Below are 6,976 nucleotides of genomic sequence, written 5' to 3' on the forward strand. Positions count from 1 at the left end.
CAGTGGGTAAACAAGCGCTGACACCCACTGATCACCTGGAACTCATCAAATTTTTAAACAGGCGCTATCTTTACTTATCAACTGCAGATTTGAAGATACACCTATGCTCACCTAAACTAATCTTAAAATTTTGTTACAAAGAGACAGTAATATTGAGATTTACTAAAAACTATTATTATGTTTACGATTTCGATTGGACAGCTTCAGAAAAGGTCATGGGATATCCAGTAAAGGAACATAGGGTGCATCGAAGAAGCTCCCTGGTTTTGAAGCTGCATGGACGGTAGGCGTGTACAAAAATGCATGCATGACAAAAATGTTGACAGGAGACTCCACAATAAACATTATACACAAAAGCAATAGACAATCTGCACATATCCGGTTAAGTATACTTAGGAAGTTGTGCGGACATGAGCCGACACGTGCGCATACGAGACTCATTAGATTATTAGTAGACTGTAAGTGTTAAAGAATTAGATTAGGGTTAGTAGAATAAATTGAAATTACAGTTTACTAGAATATTTGTGGTTAGTTCATGAGTATAAAGTATTAGCAAATATTAAGCAGACAGTCTACTAATACTCTAATGACAGGTAGTTGACAGGAAGTTGCAAAGTTTCATATTCACCTTATTCCGCCACGCCCCTTTTTAATTCTTCGCTCTTCCGCATTTTGTCAACCGACTTCCGCTGCTAATATGGCACAGTGCATTCGGTGGTTAGTTTGGTGGTTAGAAGATTGTTTGTAGTTCACTATAACTTTAGTGAAATGACAAATATCGCTACTGCTGTAAATGTTTTAAATTAGGAGCACGGTTAAAACTTCATACGACGATTGGATAGTCTTATATTGTCCCATCAATCGTCTCGTGGTTAGACGATATGAAGCGGCCGCGGCAAGTAACCTGGCTTATTTAATTACCTCGTCCTGTCAGGAGTTGATGGAGCAGCATTGAAAATTATTAAAAGTATGTCTACCAATATTTACACAGTGATTTTGTCTTTTTTATAGCAAATGTGCACCTTAGCCAGGCCAATAACTATTTCGTTTTTATGTGGTACCATGATAGAATTCATTTGCAAACTTGCCAACACTTATTCCTTCAAATCATGAGACTTAAATCCTTTTAAGTGGAATCTACAAAGCTCACATATGGTTTAAGAAATTCCTTACAGATAATAACTGATCACACTGTAAAGGTTTATATAACTGCATGACAGGTTACATCTGATCACATAGTAAATGTTTAATATAACTGCATGACAGGTAACAGCTGATCACATTGTAAAGATTTAATATAAATGCACAACATCTGATCACACTGTAAATGTTTAATATCACTGCATGACATCTGATCACATATGAAGGTTTAATGTAACTTTACAACAGGTAAAGCAAGACCACCCTGCAATAAATTAAGACACAGCTTTATCTGAGTCATCAGGAGCTGATCCCAAGCGTATATCTGGAAGCTGTTGGTGTATGTACTGGTAAAGTGCTTGGCGACTGTGTAATGAATGCAATATCAACCCTGTGTAAAGCTGAACCAAAGATGGTTGTTTCTCAGTAGAGATATGTACATTTGTGCCAGCTCAACACATTGAAGCAGTTTCTCGGACAGGGTTTACAGGACTAGGCCTTAATTATATTAGGACATTTTAGTTTTTACAAACAAATCCTACAAAAAAACAAGACTGGTGCGCATCTTGTGACAAAACAATGGCACTCATATATGTTGAGGTATGTCAGTAAAAGGTGTTTTTAAATTATTGTAGCTCAAATATGCATTTTAGCCTGGGACCAGCATAAGCCCTGTCCGGGAAACCGCACCATTGTTTTCCCATATCAGATGTATGTTGCTTCAGGTTGAGTTGTGATTTTAAAGTGTAGTTGTGGTCAGAGACGGATAGATGCTCCCATTGTGTTTCTGCATCACAGTTTAGGAACATGTTGATTGTATCATCCTCACAGTTGTCCACTGCATCACTAAACATCAATGCATCTGTGAAAACAATATAACCATAAACAGTTTTATGTTAGTATTTAAAATAAACTTGCATCATGAGAATTAATATATAAATGGCACCCATACTTAAACAGAACAGTGTGTAAGAGAGAGATGCATTAAAAAGAGACAGAAACATTATACACACAACCTTTACCTTCAGTGTTAAATAATACGTTGTTTAATAGGTCATTATCAATATCTGAATGAGAAATGAACTGACATTCTAGCATCTGAAATCTCAGTAACTTGTAGGAATCACATGGGCTACTGTAAGAATGCAATGTACTATAATATACTGTTGTACTATCGTAAATATAAAAATATAGGTGGACAATTAAAACCATTCAAATAGTTGCATTTTATAAACTAACGTTACTGATCTTAAGTGTATTTGTAGAACGGACATCACAAATCTAACTTTAGGCGAACGAGCACAAAGTTAGCTAAGATAGCTTACCTGAAACTGGCCACCTTTTCAACACCAGGCGTGGTTTAAAGTTACCGGAACATCGTAGTCGAACCATTACTTGGGATAAGGGTGTTCCTCAGTTGGCTTAAAATTGGTAAGAAAGAAACATAAAGGCGCTCGAGTGAGCTAACGTCGCCTTCAGTCACTGCCTCAGCTGCTCATCGTCTATGCGGCCGGAAGAACGTTGACAAAATGAGCGAAATGGCGCCGCCCTTGTTGTCGTGAAAAATAAGGTGAATAGGTTCTCATAAATGTTTAAAGTCCATAAGTTTTAAGACAATAAGGCAAAATTGCTTTGTCAAGAAATGTTTAAATATTAAAGGTGAATATAAGTCAGAAGTACAGAATGTCACATTTTATTTTTCACCTTTTTTTAACATAATTTACCAACCCAATGGAGTAACACTTTTGAATTTAAATACTTTTATCTAATGTGAGCATATTGAGACAATTGGCTCACAAGTGTTAAGTGATGAACTGTGTCCTCCTGATGCATTAATTGTTCACACATGAAAAGCCGAGAATGTGTAGTATCAGTTTGATTCATTGTTGCTGCAGTCTGAGTCTTGCATTTGGTGACAATACACATAAGTCAGGATGAAAAGTTGTTGTTCTTTGTTGGTAAAGCATGTATGGACTGAAACATAATTAAATGTTAATCAAATTTGACATTCTGTACTTTTGCCTCATATTGATTTAAATAGTCCATATAAGATTGCTAAAAACAACGTTTAATTTTGTGTATTTGGTACTGAATAATACAATATGTTTGCCTGGTTTATGGTTCACACATTACGGTATATGGTTCACTCCTATACTTACAAATGAATGTACAATATAATATTTAATACTTACAGGCAAGTGCAGGTTACAGGTACTTATAGTGTACAGGTACATATACTGTAGGATAACTAATAATAAACACTACTGTACTTACACTTGCCTGCATGTACCACACACACTTACCGTGTATATACACGGTAATTTGTAAGTTAATGTAAGGCACTTATAGTGTACGTATATGATAACTAATAACAAACATTGCTGATGTGCCATTTTGTACTTTGTGTCTTTGTCCTTTATTGTACCCTTTAAACCCAAGCATTGAATATTATATGCATTACCTACTGGGTAGCTTTACTAGTATGTCCACAGTAACTGGATGGAAACAGGACTGTAAAATAAAGTGCTGCATTTTACAAAGTTATTACGTAAGACCTACCAGATATAGCATAGTATACATATGCCACTGTGAGTAATATTAACTAGTAAGACCAGAAAATAATATGTATTGTTGTTATCAAAAAATCAATGTTTGTTATTAGTTATCATATATGAACACTATAAGTACCTGTCATTAACTTACACAGGCCTGTAAGTACTTCACACTTACCATGTATATACAATTTACAAGTACAGTAGTGTTTCTCGTTTGTTAAAGTATATATACACTACATGTGCTGGTCATTCATTTACACCCGGAAGTATGTACTACACACTTACCATCTACATACAATTTGTAAGTGAAGTAGTGTTTGTTAGTACTAAATACTACTTGTATATTGTACATTCATAAGTACAGTAGTGTTTCTTGTTAGTTACAGTATACAGTATACTATACTAGTAGTAGATCTGGTATTACCCAGTACTTATCTAAAGTTACATTATACTTTAACTACCAAGTATGTACGACTGAGTACAATAATGAAACAATTAAATTAAATATGTAGATACTCAAAAGTAAGTACCACACATTTGTCTATAAGTACAACATATTTACCACATATGTACAAGGTAACCACATGTACTGTAAAATAAAGAGCTAACAATATTTCATCTCTGGTTAGAATCTTGTAAATGGCTGCCAGTAAATTACAGTGGAAAGAATCACGGTAGTTAACTGACAAGTAACTTAATGTAGGAAAAAAATCACAGTAGTTAACTGGCAGCCATTGACAAGTAACCTACTGTGTTTTATTCTAAAGTAAGTACTTGTCAATGGCTCCACGTAATTACTGTGAAATTCACATGATGTTTTTTACAGTGTGATGCCAGTCCATTTGGATTTAATATTACCACAAATTCTATTTTGAAAACAATGATCACTGAAGACGTTTACTATCTTGACCCACTTACAGTGCAAATGAGAACATTATCAGATTTCATAAGCAGATGAATCTCATTTCAGTCCTGCGTTGGGTTTATTCACCAGAGTCACGTGTGAAAAACAGATGGACCCTTCATGCTGATGCCCGACGCATTGAGGATGCAACCGGCGTCCATCTCACCCTCTCAGTTTCCTCCAGGTCTGCATCTCCATCAGAGTCACAGTGACATTTCATTAGTCACTATCGCCAAGCTCTGTCAGCCGCCTGATTAACGGTGAGGAAATGAGAGGGTGTGAAAGGGAGAGGTGTGATTCGCAAAAATGTGCGACTCCCACACTGTCAGGTCAACCAAGAGCTCCGATAGGCCATTAGATCTGGTGTCTGACCTCCGTGAGTGTCTGATGTGAATGCAGCATTGCGGACTGTGCTGTGAGACTCGGAGAAAGCAGAACGAATCACAAGCTTAGTGTTGTATGATACATAATATTGTATCTTATCTTGGGGGTAAGGGTGCAATAATGGAATTTGAGTTCCAGCTTCCAACTAGGAGAGGTAAACAGATTTATTTAGAGGTGTTATGCATTTATGCAAAAGATCATCGATCAATAACTTTAGGGTGTTAAAAGGCTAATTCAACAAACAAAACTAATACTAGAGACAAATGTTGGAGACAACATTAATTATCCTATGCAAATTATATGTAGGAAAATAAATACAACTGCTCGATCATGAAATAAAGCAAACTCTGCTAAATGAAACATGCACCAGAATTTACAACAAACATTGCAAAGATGCACATTACAAAATCTCATGATATGGTCTGTTGACTTTGCTATGCAGTCTTTGCAGGCATGCAGTGATTGGTCTGCCAATCCAATGGTTAGACACACACAGAGCGAAACTTACCATCACCTACAGTATACAGAACAAAATAATGACACAGATCCGGCACAGAACAAGACAGCATACACAATAAAACAGCCAGGGCATAACATGCTATGTTAAGGAAAACCCATTTACTTGCAGTTCTTTAGCTGGCACTTGTTCACAGTGATTAACAAATAAGGACAAGTTATTTATCATATCTTAGGAGTGCATATGAATGGAAAAGACTTGAGACTCTGAGAATAAATCAAAATGATAAACTTTAATTAAAAGACTAGGAACGGAAAAACAGACACGTCACACACTTAATAAAACTGAGAACGGGCAAAGGATGAGGGGAACAGGAACATAAAAATGAAGTGGAGATAATGAGGGTGATGGCTGTTAGGTGAGGATGATAACAAACATGAAACAGGTAAGGGAGCGTGGAGGATGATGGGTAAAAAAGTCTGGAGTGAAATTAATGGGGGCGTTCTGGTGGCTGACAGATGATAGATGGATGGATGGGACAGGTGATTTCTTTTTCAATTCTGGCACTCCTTATTACATAACAAAAGTGAATGAGGACTGTCCAAGATGCCTCACAGAAACATTTAAGTATAGATATTAATTAACTCTTTCGCCGCCATTGACAATATATCTCGTCAATTAAGAGAAAACGCTTCCCCTCCAATGACGAGATTTTCCGTCTTTCCGCAATACCGCTATTATCCGCACTTCCGCAACTTATACAAACTGGAAGTAGCGCCTCACGTGAAAGAGAGAGAACTCCGTGTATGTTTTAAAGATCGCTCTGCATCTGATTTCTATCAAAAGTCCTTCGCAAAAATGGAATTATCTCAAAATTGGGTGTTTTTGAAGAAACCTACCCATGTTTGAGAGGTGATTACAGGAGAACTGATGAAGGAAGGATGAAAAGGTGTTTTTTTTGTTTGAAAGCAGAGGGTCTGTTCTTTCATCTGATATATTGTTTGTTTCTATATTTAAAGAAAAACATTTTCTGGAAGGCATTAAACTTTTGTGAAAATCATGAAAAATGCTGGCGCTGGCTGGCAACATTTTTTAAAAACGCTGGCGGGGAAAGAGTTAAGTATACAGAAGTTTAACAGCTGCAGCTCTTCTTGGCGTGTTCATGAAAGTTCATGAGAGAATTAGCCATGAATGAACCATGAATCAGTTTAAAATAATCAGTTCATAAAATAAATCTGATTTATTCATAAATAGGTTTTGGTATGTTCCTCCCGCAAGAGCAATTATATGACTGCAAAACAACTGGAATATAGAGCAAAACTGGTTGGGACAACATAATGAGTCATTGTTTTTAATTTGAGGACTCCCTATTATTGAAGTGGCGACCGGTGACTTTTTTTTCAAGGGCGCATGATGCGAAGTTCGTCACAACATGTATGTAGCCCGTCATGTGTGTGGTTCGTCATTTCAAAATATGTGTTCGCCGCGTCAAGTGAACCTATGTGCATCATGTGTCTTGTCAAAATAAGTGCGTCT

General features: G+C 36.5%; 1 long non-coding RNA gene across 1 annotated transcript; it reads right to left on the minus strand.

Annotated features, from left to right (window-relative positions):
- Nucleotides 1-1,219: 1,219 nt before the first annotated feature.
- LOC141283017 (uncharacterized) lies at nucleotides 1,220-2,712 on the minus strand. Its single transcript, XR_012337975.1, has 2 exons — nucleotides 2,466-2,712; nucleotides 1,220-2,002 (listed from the first exon to the last, which is right to left on the minus strand). It is a non-coding gene; the product is annotated as an uncharacterized lncRNA (long non-coding RNA).
- Nucleotides 2,713-6,976: the final 4,264 nt, after the last annotated feature.

Source organism: Paramisgurnus dabryanus, chromosome 1 (assembly GCF_030506205.2).
Source record: "Paramisgurnus dabryanus chromosome 1, PD_genome_1.1, whole genome shotgun sequence".
NCBI lineage: Eukaryota > Metazoa > Chordata > Actinopteri > Cypriniformes > Cobitidae > Paramisgurnus > Paramisgurnus dabryanus.